The 13,618-nt window shown below is 43.1% G+C and overlaps 1 protein-coding gene across 1 annotated transcript in view; it reads left to right on the top strand.

Annotated features, from left to right (window-relative positions):
- The first annotated feature begins 3,715 nt into the window (after window positions 1-3,715).
- TEX15 (testis expressed 15, meiosis and synapsis associated) overlaps window positions 3,716-13,618 on the top strand; it is a 77,991-nt gene continuing 68,088 nt past the window's right edge. The window contains exon 1 of the mRNA XM_023551134.2: window positions 3,716-4,231. The gene's annotated coding sequence lies outside the window, so the exon portion shown is untranslated. The remainder of the gene's footprint in view (window positions 4,232-13,618) is intronic.

The raw sequence follows: 13,618 nt of genomic DNA on the forward strand, positions 1-13,618 counted from the left end.
GCCATATGAACACTCATCTACAAGCAAAGAAATGCAAAGCATTGCCAGCAGAAACCAGAAGCTAGGGAGTGAGGCCCACAGACAATCTGGAATATGTTAAAAAAAGAAAAAAGTATTAATTGAAATAATAGCTTTGACTATAATTGAAAACAGAATAAAGCAATAACTACTGAAAATGAAAAATATAATAACTAATTTAATACATAAAATCTGGGTTTAAAATTCCAGATGATACCAATAAGTAGGATAAACGTTATGTTAATCTCTTCAATTAATGAATGGGTGAAATCACTAAGTATTATTTTCATTAGTGTTGAAAATTAGTGGCTATAAAAACCCAGTGCCGCCGAGTCTGGTATTATCGAAACACTAGAGGAAAAACAGAAAATATAATGGACGCATCAAGAGGTATAAAACAAAAGAACATCAGAGATGCATGAAAAATAGCATAAAAATGGCTAATGTCACATATCTATACAGGTTGTGCACTCCTCTTTAAAAGGAAACAAAAAATGAGTAAAATCTAATTATTCATTGAGTAAGGGGTTGGTTGCTAAACAAAAGGTCTGCAGTTCGGATCCACCAGCCGCTCCTTGGAAACCCTATGGATCTGTTCTACTCTGTCCTATAGGGTTGCTATGAGTCAGAATCGACTGGAACTCAATGGGTTTGGTTTTTTGGCTTTTGGTTTTGTTCGAAATACATGTAAAACCAAATGGCACAGAAAAGTTAAAAGCAAAAGACTGGGCACAGATATGGGATGCAAATATAAACAGCAAGATGGGGTAACAATAATATTAGTTAAAGTGAATTCAAGAGAGGAAAAAACATTAAATGTGATATAGAGAATTTTATTTTGAAAAACAATATCATACTCTTAAAACTCCGTGTTCAATAATGTACTACTAAATATGTGAAGAAAAAGCTGCTAGAAATTCAAGGAGAAATTGACAGAAACTCACATCTAAGCCTGAAAAATCAAAACACAAAAGCATTACATAGACAGAATATTCGGAGGGTCTAACTAATATTAATAAGATAGACTATAACGTGTATATGCTAAACTTTACACACCACAGAAAGCAACTATGGGAACTTTATAAACACATTTTAGGCCACTTAAAAACCAAAAAAAACCCAAACCCGTCATGTGGATTCCAACTCACAGTGACCCTACAGGACAGTGTAGAACTGCCCCTTAGGGTTTCCAAGGAGAAGCTGGTGGATTCAAACCACTCACCTTTTGGTTAGCAGCCAAGCTCTTAAGCACTGCACCACCAAGGCTCCCTATATACAATCCCAATAAACTGTCATTATTAGCTGAGGCCATTGTTGTTCTTGTTAGGTGTCACAGAGTGGTGCTGACTCATAGTGACCCTATGTACAGCAGAGGAAACACTGCCTAGTCCTGCACCATCCCCACAATCGCTGAGGCCATTAGCTGAAGGAGATATAAAGTCGCTCCGTAATACTTTGAATTAAATTACAGAGTCATCACAAAATGCTTAAGAACCGCCCGTTGGAAAAACTGATGAAAGCCTGGAGGCCTATTCAGGCAAGATCCATCTTGTCCAGTTTAGCAAAGAGAGAACTCAGGGCATCCTCTAGGTTCAAAGGAGTCCAAAACGGTAAACCAAGCCCATTGCCATCAAGTTGATTCTGACTCATAGCCACCCTATACTCATTAGAGACCCTAGACTCATAGTGACCCTATAGGACAGAGTACAACTGCCCCATTGAGTTTCCAAAAAACGCCTGGTGGGTTCCAACTGCTGACTTTTTGGTTAGCAGCAGTAGCTCTTAACCACTGCGTCACCAGGGTTTCCGAAAGAAGTCCAATTGTAGGTATATTCCATTCCTTAAGTCATTCAACAAATGTTTCCTGAGGGCCTACTGTGTGCAAATGGAGTACTACACAGAACACACCACTTCACCTTGGAACATCAAAACAGCCTAAGAAGCCCATTCTTTCTCGAACACCCTACCGCCCCCCTCCCCCCTGTGGTTTCAGGCCTCCCGCACCAATCCCTCTTCCCCTCCCCCGACCCCCATCCCCCACGAGGGCCTCTAACTCCGCCCACAGCGCAGGCGCAGCCCGGCACCTCCTGGCACGGCTGGGACGCAGAGCTGCGGGGGGTGGCCTCTGTGCGCACTCAGTGGCAGAGCGTTGCTTTGTTCTCGAAGTTCTCTGGGAAGCGGGTCAGAGAAATTCTATCTTGCGGTGAAGATTTAGATTTTGAGGACCTAACTGGGCAAAGAAAACGGCTCAAGGTTTGTGGGGGAATTTAGCAGATGAAGCGAGGAGGTTTAGAAGGTAGATACCGAAAAGTAAACCCTTTGCCGTGGAGTCGATGCCGACGCACAGCGACCCTGTAGGATCAGAGTAGAGCTGCCCCATAGGGTTTCCAAGGAGTGCCTGGTGGACTCGAACTGCCGACCATTGGGTTAGCAGCCGTAGCTCTTAACCACTAAGACCCCATGGTATCCAGACGCTAGATTCCCAGTAAATTAGAATCTTAATTATGAAGTTCAAGGATTCTTACTCGGGCCTATGGGTGGGCCTCCCAGGCGTGGACTCCCCAACACTAAAAGTGAAATAGTAGCTTTAATCAAATAAGCGCGTTCCCACGCCCGTGGCCCCTGCATCCAAGTGTTAGGAGCCACCGAGGTAGTCCGACGCCTCCTCTAGCAGCGGGGACACTGAGGCACCCTAAGGGGAAAGGCCCACAGCTTGGACGTGGCCTCGACCCTGGCTCCCCTGATTGTCTGTTCTCTGTCTGAAGGGAACAGTCCGATTTAGGGAACAAAAACCAAACCCAGTGCCGTCCAGTCGATTCCGACTCATAGCGACCCTATAGGACAGAGTAGAACTGCCCCATAGAGTTTCCAAGGAGCGCCTGGCGGATTCGAACTGTTGACCCTTTGGTTAGCAGCCGCAGCACTTCACCGCTACGCCACCAGGGTTTCCATTTGGGGGTACAGGTTACCCAATAAGCAAGGTACGCACAGGCTTACTTGTGCTTACTTACTAACCTGTAGAGCAGTTTTATCTGTTTTTCACCACAAATCCATGGGAAATTGTACACATGGATTTGTGGTGAAAGGTGAAATGGTACACAGGGGTCTGTGGTGAAAAACAAGTGAAACTGTACACACGGGTTTGTGGTGAAAATCAGGTGAAACTGTACACATGGGTTTGTGGTGAAAGACAGGTGAAATGGTGCACTGCAGATCAGTAAATAAGCACATGTAAGCCCGCGCGTACCTCGCTGACTGGCTAATCCGCCCTGGAGACCGAATCCTCCGTGCGCTCTGCGCGGCGCCGCGTCCCTGGAACATTCCAGTAGCCTGCCTTCCTTCCGAACGTCAGACACGCGCGCCCGCGGTTTTCCCGGGGGCAGGGGCCGACCTGTCGGGGGCGGGGCTCCTCGGGGCTCCACCCACTCAGGACCGCGGCTTCGCACCCGGGACTCGCGCCTCCGCAGCGCAGAGGCGAGGAACGCCGCCAGGGTGACGTCTGTCCCCGCCGCGCCGCGGGGCTCCGAGCCGCCCGGGCCGCCCGCGCGCCGCGTCGCCGCCGAGCCGAGCCCGCGCTCGGACGATGCCCGTCAGCGCCGGCCGCCCGCTGTCTCGCTGCAGGAGCCGGTGGGCTTGGGGGCGCTCGGGAGGCGAGAGCGACTCGGGGGCGGGGAGGGCGCTCCGGCTGGGACGAAGCGTGCCCGCGGTGAGCATTCCCCACAGCCAGTCCGGCGGGCGGCCGACTACGCGCCCGGGGATGCGGCCGCCGCGTGTCCGCGGCGCTTTGGCCGTTGTAATGGCTGAGAGGAGGTTTTGCGAGCCTGCTTCTCCTCGGTAGCTCTCGACTTCTTGATTCGGCTCTTCGAAAATACTGGAATTTTTCGGGCCCGGGAGTGATGTGGGTGCAGAAAAAGTCCACTGGCCGTCAGGTAGCTTAATACGAGCCTCCTAAGCCCGTTCCACGCGCTCATCTTCCAGGAGGTGTCCGTCCTTTCCACGCTTGTGGTTGAATTACTCAGTTTATTTGGAACGCTCAGTTTGAGGTACACGTCCGGCGTGGTGGCTTTAAGGGGAAAACTGTTCAGTAACGATATTACCAAAAGTGGAACGATTGAGGGTTATTGGTAACGTCAAAGCTTTGAAAGATACCACGGTTCCCCTCAAGTTTTAAAAATTGTGGGCTCCCAAGTGCAACGTGAAGCACCCCAACACCGTAAGTGCATCATTTTTTGCTCTTTTGAGTGATAAGTAAATATGGGACTATTTCGAAGCATAAAGTAAAAGTGACCCCAAATTATAATTTGCTTATTTACATTTTTCGAATTTCCTTTTTGACAGCTGTGTTTGTGTAGAAGGAATACAAGTACAAACTTAAGGAGAAGTGTTATTGAATTTATATTTAGAAGGTAGTTAATTTTTTTTATTAGTCTCTTCTAAAAAGCCTTTAGGCTTCATTCAGAATACATCTTTGCTGCTTGGGAAGGAGAGTACATTTTAACGTTTGAGGTCAACAAGACTGGGGGAGTAAAATCAGTATTTAGAGAGCTTTTCAGTGCTGTGATATTACACTTTTTTAAAAGCCTGTAATTAAAAAAAAAATCCGTCTTTGCCTTCTTGCCCACAGAGGCTTAAAAAAAAAAATAATGTCAAAATTTGGGGGGCAGTGCCTCTAAAAGTCTTTAATATCCATGCACATTTTCTTTGAAAAAATTCATTAAAGAAAGAATTAACAGGAGTAGGGAAAATAAGGAATTTTCTGTAGAAGTCCGTTGTGGACTACAGAAAGAATAGCGTGAAAACTTTACATTGTTTGAAATTTTAACTCTAGCGGCCAGTGATAATTTCCATATTAGTATACATCTCAGGCATACTTTATTTTTATAGTTTAATACTGTATTTTGAAAATGTTTTCTACAACCAGTAAAATGTAATTACATAGCACTTTTCACTTTATTGAAAGAGAAGTGAGGATCACTTTTTCTCTCAGTCCCTCAAAGTCCCTGGGCACTTTTAGGTAGTTATGTTTTATTATACTGAAAGGATGACATATACCATACCAGGACTGCAAACATTTTACATTAATGAAAGCAATCACCATTTTCACAATACCTCAAGATTAATTTTAGAAATTGGCAATTATGCTTTTTGGCAAATGTACTACTTTGGTATGCTTTTACTGTGCTCCTCTTTCCTTTCTTATTTCAAAAATCTCTTTGCTGTGTTGAAGGCTGAGTTAGGGGATTTAAAGTCCCAGCACATTATCCTGTTAGATGTGATGGAATCTCATGAACTCTGCAGTTGGGATTAGTTTTCCTCTAAGCCCCCAAGATATTATAGAAATGTAAAAAATTACCTTTTTTGTATTTTGTTACTCATCTCTGTAAAAAAACAGCATTTTTCCCATTTCAATTCAACAAATACTTCTTAGAACAACAGTGTTTTATTCATTGATGTGCTTGTAAGTGATACTATGGGGTGATTTGTTTTTCCCCATATATACTTTAAGTTTTATAAAGTGAGACCACTAGTACTGTTAGATTGTCAGAAATTAACATTTTTAGAAATAGATCTATATTATAAGGTCAGGTAAAGTTGAGAAAAATTCAAACTCATATGCCTGTGTTTTTACGCAAATAACACACTTCGTATGTTTGTTTGCCAACTGCTCCCTCCTGCAGCAAGGTATTTTCCTAAGTGCCACTATGCCATTTTTTTTTTTTTTTTACTCTTTGGTTTTAGAAAAAAAAAAAGCATAGTGTGCTTATGAAAATACCTTGGAAGGGGGAAGGGCACAGTAGGCAAACAAACATAGAAAAAAAAAATTTTAAAGGCGTCCGTTATTTGCTTAAAAATATGGCATATAATGAATTTGATGATTGCTTTAGTGGGCAAGCTTTGCCTGTTAAGATAATCCCAGTAGTCTGGTACCAGAAACCAAACCCATTGCCACTGAGTCGATTCCAAGTCGTAGCAACCCTATCGGACCGAGTATAACTGCCCCGTAGGATTTCCAAGGCTGTGTATCTCTACCAAAGCAGACTGCCACGTCTTTCTCCGCAGAGCGTGTCTGGTGAGTTCGAACCACCAACATGTGTTAGTTAGCAGCCAAAGCGATTAACCACTGCACCACCAGGGCTCCTTGATAGTCTGGTAAAAAAAATATATCCCTGGAATGCATGATCTACATAACGCTAAGCCTTGGTAATTACTGCCCTTTGAAACTAATAGCTGTTCCTGAGGCGTCACCTTTAATTACAACAACTGAGACTTTGGCAAAGGTGCAGCTACTGCTTTCACCAGTGAGCGGCGGTGAATATATTGTGAACAATAAAATCTTTATCAGAAAGTAATTTTTGTTTGGGGTAGCTTCGTTAGTGCTTATTAGGCCCTAGATATGCAAAGTAATATTTTGATTTCTGGATTTCTCCGAGAAGTTCATGTACTGTACCTCAGCCTTTGAGGGTTTTGAGGCTAATGATCCAATAGAGAAATCACTGATTCAGGTATCTACCTGGTCAGGAAACAGATCTAAAATCACACTCACACCCCCCAGGGGGAAATAACTACTTTTACAAATTAAGATAAAACTTCATTTCTTTTTTTTTGTAAGTATAAGGTCGTTAGCACTGGTACATATACAGATTGAACAGCAGGACTGTAAAGTGTATGTGTTTGAGAGAGACAGAATGTGTGTGCATAAGTAGATGGCATTTTTGATGTTAGATGAGCAGGAACCATTGTAATCTTCTACTCTAAACCAGAAAAACAAACCAGAGTTGATTCTATAGGACAGAGGAGGAGGTTTCCAAGAAGCAGCTGGTGAATTTGAACTGCTGACCTTTTGGTTAGCAGCCAAGCTCTTAACCACTGTGCCACAAGGGCTCAGATCCTATAGTTCGAGGTTCTTAAAGGGTGCACAAAGGGTTAAGCGTTGACTACTATCTGAAAGGTTGGAGGTTCAAACCCACCCAGAGATGCCTCGGAAGATAGGCCTGGTGATCTGCTTCCAAAAGGTCACAGGCTTGAAAACCCTGTGGAGCAGTCCTACCTTGCACACATGGGGTGCCATAGTCAGAATGGACTCAACAGCAACTGTAGGGCAGCTCTACTCTGTCTTAATAGGGTTCCCATGAGTTGGAATCGATTCAACGGCAAGGGGTTTGGGGCTTTTTTTTTCTTTTTGGCTGTTTGGAATGATTTTCTTAAAGTTCACCTGTGCTCTGCCTCCTGTCTGATGTATTTTATACTCCCATCACATATGGTCAAGGAGTAGGAAGCAACTTCAGACAACAGCAAAATAAGTTTTACAGAAAAGTTCCACAGATCGTTCTTTCTAGAAAACTCACCCCCCCTTTGTTTAATTTTGCATGTGCCTTTTGAGCCCACTGCCATCAGTTTAACCAGTTTTAGTTATTTAACCCATATTTAACCCATACAAATCAAACCAAACCTGTTGCCATGAAGTCGATTTTGACTCACAGTGACCCTAAAGGACAGAGTAGAACTGCCCCATAGGGTTTCCAAGGAGTGGCTGGTGGATTCCAACTACAGACCTTTTGGTTAGCAGCCGAACTCTTAATCGCTTCACCACCACTGCTGCGTACAAATACAAGCACCTTATAAATACTTGTTCTTTTTTAAGGCTAAAACAAATAATAAGGCTTGACAGGATTTAAAAAAGTGTAACTTTTTATTTGGTGGTGGCAGTGGTTGTTTGATTCTTAGCAGCCAAGATCTAAGTCAGTCATTGTTCTTTGTGTTGGGTATATTAATTCAGTTGACTGACAAACAGAAGAGTGTCAGTTAACTGAATTAACCTACTAGGTTGTTAGCTGCTGAGAGTTGGCCCAGACTCATGGTGACCCCGTGCACAACAAAACAAAAGACTGCTAGGTCCTGAGCCGTTGCCGTGGTCAGTTGCAGATCAGACCTTTGTGACCCATAAGGTTTTCATTGGCTGATTTTTGGAAGTAGATTGCCAGACCTTCCTTACTAGTCCCTCTTAGTCTAGAAGTTCTGCTGAAACTCGCCCAGCATCATAGCAACACAGAAGCTTCAGCTCACAGGCGGGTGGTGGCTGTACACGAGGTGTTTTGGCAGGAACTCAAACCCAAGTCTCCTGCATGGAACATGAGAATTCTACCACTCAACCACAAATGCCTCACCTGCTAGGTAGATACCAGAAAAAACCCCGCTGCTGTTCAGTCAATTCCAACTCAGAGCGACCCTGTAGGACCAGAGTAGCAGTGCCCCATACAGTTTCCAAGGAGCGCCTGGTGGATTTGAACTGCCAGCCTTTTGGTTAGTAGCTGTAGCTCTTAACGGCCATGCCACCAGAGTTTCCAGATAGGGAGGGTGAATTTTCCCATTTTACATATGAGAAAACCGAGGCACCGCTTAGGTTTTGGAATGAGTTGACCTGGCTTTACCAGACTACCCCTAAAAATATTTCTTTCTTCTTTGTGGAATATTAAATCAAATAATTTTGTGTTATAAATTTATGTGAACTGCTTATGCTAAATTGCTTTAAAGGAAAATGATTTCCTACAGATTTGCCGAGTCTGAAGAAAAGCTAGTGGCAAATCTGTTTTGGTCACCATATATCTTAATGTGATTATCTAAAAGTAACGCTAAAATTTTTACCACAAACGTTAAAAAATGGTCCAGGCTCAGTTGTCTACCTAGGGTGTTATGACCAGTACTACTCCAGTTACTTTTTCTGGGAACTCAATTTTCAAGTTTTGCTTTTTGGTTTCTTTAAAGTCTTTTAAGTCCTCTTTTGATATTTTAAGGAGCCCTGGTGTTGCAGTGGTGAAAGTGCTCAGCTGCCAACCAAAAAGGTCGGCAATTCAAACCCACCAGCTGCTCCATGGGAGCAAGATGTGGCAGTCTGCTTCCGTAAAGATTTACAGCCTTGAAAACCCTATGGGGCAGTTCTGCTCTGTCATGTAGGGTCGCTATGAGTGGGAATCGACTCGACGGCATTGAATTTGGTATTTTATAATCCTGTCCAGATTTATTTCAGTACTGCATAATTAAACTGGGTCTGAAGGATTTTTGAGAGTTGTTTGTTATTAAAGTAAGCTAGAACCTTAAAATGAGTGGGATATTAGAAATAAGCAAATTTGTATTAAAATCGGTTCTTGAGAGGAGCATTAGTAAGAATGCATATAATTAGCTTGCTGCTGATAGGGAAGAAGACTGGAGAATAGCCAGTTGTTACCTTCTTAAATTTAAATTTAAATATAGGAGAATAGATTCATTTTTAAATGAACATTCTGCCTCTTTCCAAGGGTGTATAATCAGGTAAGTTTATTTAGGAATTAAAACTTTGTGTTAGTGTTTTCTGAGCATGACAGAATTATAAATATACATGATCCAATATTAAAAGTTATCTTTTTTTTTTAACCGTATCTTGCTGGCCTCAGCAATACATTTCTGACTCAGGGTACAGCAGAAGATAAAAGGGCAATAATGACCAGTGGCTGTATTTTCCATACCAAGGTGTGGAGAAAATGAAATGACCTTTGAATTCTTTGAACCAACATGGAAAGATGGCTTAGTATTTTAAAATGAGAGGAACATCTTGGGTGGCAAGAAAGATTCAGTGCACACGGTCATTACATCAAAGGGGAGTGAGGGGAATACTGCCGTGATTTCTAAGAGGAAAGCAACCCAGTGTGGCGGGACAAGTGAATTCGTGACCTCTGGTGGTGCCGTCCTAGTGAGAAGTGTACTAAGCAGTGCCTCGTGTATCACCTGTAGAGTTATGTTTCCTATTAATCAAAATGAATTACGTGGATTTTTAGATACAACCCATTTCAGAGATTATTATTGGGGAAGATCATGTTCTACAAGTCATTTTTTAAAGAGCGTGCTCTGATTGTTATTTCCCATCCCAGAGTTTTACATTATTCGTTCCCCTGAAAATTGTGTGTCATTATCTTTAATCATCTGATTATTCCTTTGGATTCCCCTAATGTCTTTTTACAAGTCTCAGAGCCATAATAGATTAGCTACTTATCTTATCCCCGTGCTTTCACAATTCCCCAAGTCCTTTTGCTTATAGTTTCCATCTGCTGAGTAGAGAATGCACTTGGTTTGGGGCTGTATTGATTGACTGATGTAGTCCTCATCTTTGACAGCCTGATAGCACAATTACCTTACACATTTTACACCCTTTTAGCAACATATCTAATTTACAGGACCTGGGCCAGGCAATTGTGTCTCTTCTTATATCTGCCTGGGGAGGACAAGTGGCTTTAAGCTGGCAAGGTGGTGATTTTTTTGCTGATCTTATTTGTTTTTCCAGTGTTCTTAAAAAAAAAAAAAAAATCCTTTGCCATCGAGTGGATTCCGACTCATAGCGACCCTACAGGCAGAGTAGAACTACCTCATAGAGCTTCCAGGGAGCGCCTGGTGGATTAGAACTGCCGACCTTTTGGTTAGCAGCTGTAGCTCTTAACCATTAAGCCGCCAGGGCTTCCTGTGTTATTAATACAGTGCAGAAATTCTCTATATTTAGTTCTTGGGCTCACTAGCAGTAACAGTTATTCTCTCATTGTGTTTGTTAACATTATAAGGAGCCCTGGTGGAGAAAATGATTAAGCATAGGCTGCTGGGTGCTAACTGAAAAGGTTGACTATTCAAACCCACCCAGTGGCACGGGGGGAGAAAGACCTGGCAGCCGGCTTCCTTAAAGATTACAGCCAAGAAAACCCTATGGGGCGGTGGTGCTCTGTCATGTGGGGTCGCTGTGAGTTGGAATCAATAATGGCAGCAATATCATTATAAACAAGGCTGATATGTAGGAGAATAGGTAATCAGGTTATCTTCCTTGTTGTGGGGTAGGTTGCAAGTCATCCCGTTTGTACACTGTGTGATAGAGTGGTTCTGATTTGTTAAGCAGGTCAATTTCTGCGTCTGAGAAGGCTGAAGGAAGGACTAGGAATGGAGGATTGAGTCACTGAAGAGTTGAGTTGTTTTCTCACCTTTCTCCATAGCTGGGATAACCTTGGCCTCTTTGTGGAACCTGATCTATTTTTACCACATCTCCTAGACTCCTAAGGGAGAGAAACCAGGGGACTCCTAGCCTTTGGGAGCTCCTTAACTTTAATTATCCCACTGATGAAAAGCAGCTGGACTGGAAGTACTCTTTCCCATAGCCTAAGCTCTGGGGATAGTCTTTTAAGCACATAAATTACTTTTAACTTTACTCTCATTGGACCATGCATATTACATAGATACAGGATCCTTCTTGGGCCTGGAGCAGACCCTGCTGCAAATTTTAGAGAAAGCCACCCATGCAGTACAGACGATTAAAACAAAATTAGGACCTTTGGGTTATGGCAGATCAAGGAAATGTTTGAGTAATAGTTTTTTTTTTGCTTGTAGTTTATGAAACACCTCATATTGGGGGTTGGCTGGTACAACATAGACAACTGAAAATGAGTTATTGTAATAAAGTAGCTAAACCTCATTGTGTGAAAACATCATCCCTTTCTTGCCCACTCTCTTTGCCCTGAGGGCAACAAATAAATAAATCTATGAAATAAATATAAATGAGTAAGCTTTGAGAAATGTACCGATAATCCTAGACCTTTTTTTCTGGGGTGCCCAGATTTTAGCATGCCTGATCACCTAGATTAGGGGTTCCCAAAATGTGGTCTCTGGATCATCAGCTGCCGGGGGCCAGCCTCAGCAAAGAACAGGGTCACCAGAGGAAGGGTAGAGTTTGGCGAAAAAAAATGAGACGTAGTGTGTCTTATATTTTCATTCTGCAGAAAAAAAAAAAAGCCTCTTCTTTATTTTTTACATGGTCTTTTATATCATAAGCATAACATAAGCATAACATCGCACGATCAACAAAGGGGCAGTACAAGATATAATCATCATAGATGACATCATTTTCCAGAGACATAATTTTCCAAGTGACACATAGTACAGTTCCGCATACGCACACAAATACAATGAGTTTTTGTTTAATTGAAGAGAACATTTTGTTGATTTATTTTTACACAAAGTAACAATTGACTTCATACTGCTTTACACTTATACTTAATCTTGCAATACCTTCCACAGTTTTTATAACAATTAATCTTTTTGCAAAACCGTTGCCACATAGGCTTTGTCCATCTTGTCCAGGGTGGCCAAGTTCTTGAAGTCCAGCCACTTTGGGTTACGTCATATTGTCCACGATTATGCCAAGGACAATTAGCCCAATCTCTACACCCCCAAGCCGGTTTTGGAGTAATAAAACTTCCTTCTACTCTATATGGTCTCCAATCAGCGTCATAATCCCAATTTCTTGCCAATAGAAATTCAAAATATTGTTTTTCCACTTTTATGGGATCATGTGTGGGTGGTGGTTTAATCACAAAAGGGCCTCGGTAAATACCAGGATTCCACCATCCTGTTTTTGTTTTCCATAGTTGAGCTATTCGTTTTCCCCCTAAGACAACTTCATGTTGATCCCCAGGTAATACACGGGCTGTCCCTACCCGGGATTTCACCAGGGGATTATGAGTAGGACGCCCCCCTCCAAAGGTCCCTAAATCTATAATGGAATTTTATGCTTATACATTCTGCTATACACAGGCTGAAAATGAAACAGAAACAGAACACAGATGACAGAGATATTCCTGACTTTTCAGGAATTCTTCGATGTTTATGCTGGAGGCAGTGGGTGCAGAGGGGCCGCCCTTGCAGCCTGGCTCCCAGCAATCAGCATTACCTGGGAATTTATTAAAAATAAAAATTCTCGGACCTGTAAAAAACAGTGTGGGGGCAGATTCTGACCTCCTCCAGCTTCAGAACAGGGAAGGAGAATCAAGATCAATAGCCCAAGGCTGGTTCGCCGGAGCCCAGAGTCAGACATGCCTCCTCTCTCCGTCATCTTTTCCAATTCTGACACCAACCATCCCTCCCATAGCACTCTCTTCTGGGTTCGATAATTCATTGCAGTGGCCACACAGAACTCACAGACCATACTCACATTATGGGGTTTACTAGGGAGGTAACAGTTAAAATTCAGGCTCAGAAACACTCAGGATAGAGCTCTTCCATCAGGACAGCCTTTTCCTACCCATGCTCGCAGGCACCCTCTCCCTGGCCCTCAGTCTCTGCCCAAAGGCATTCAGGTGTCTCTCTGTGGGCTGGGAAGCCCACCACCAAGCTCCTGCTGCCAGGTGTCTGCTGCTGAGTCTCTGCCTCCTTGGTGGTGGGCTCTTCCTGTCTGCTCTGGAATTGGATCTCTTTTCAGGCAAAAGTGACTAGTCACCTTGGTAGGCCACCATTACCCTATCACACAGTCAGCTGAGCGGAAGTCACAAGCCCGTGGCTAGAAAGGCCACACACAAAAGTAATTTATTGCATGGCAGACCTCACCCCAGTTTCTGAATCAGGAACTCTGGAGATGGACCTAGTAATTTGTGTTTTAATAAGCCTTCTAGGTGATTCTGATACGTGCTCAAGTTTGAGAACCACTGACTCTAGGCCCTCAGGGATAGGCCATGGTTTGTTTTGCTAGTCCATTGCTTCAGTACACTTTTTTTAACCCATGTGTATCAGTACATATATGTTCCCCAGGAAAGGGCAACTT

This window comes from Loxodonta africana, chromosome 19 (assembly GCF_030014295.1).
Source record: "Loxodonta africana isolate mLoxAfr1 chromosome 19, mLoxAfr1.hap2, whole genome shotgun sequence".
NCBI lineage: Eukaryota > Metazoa > Chordata > Mammalia > Proboscidea > Elephantidae > Loxodonta > Loxodonta africana.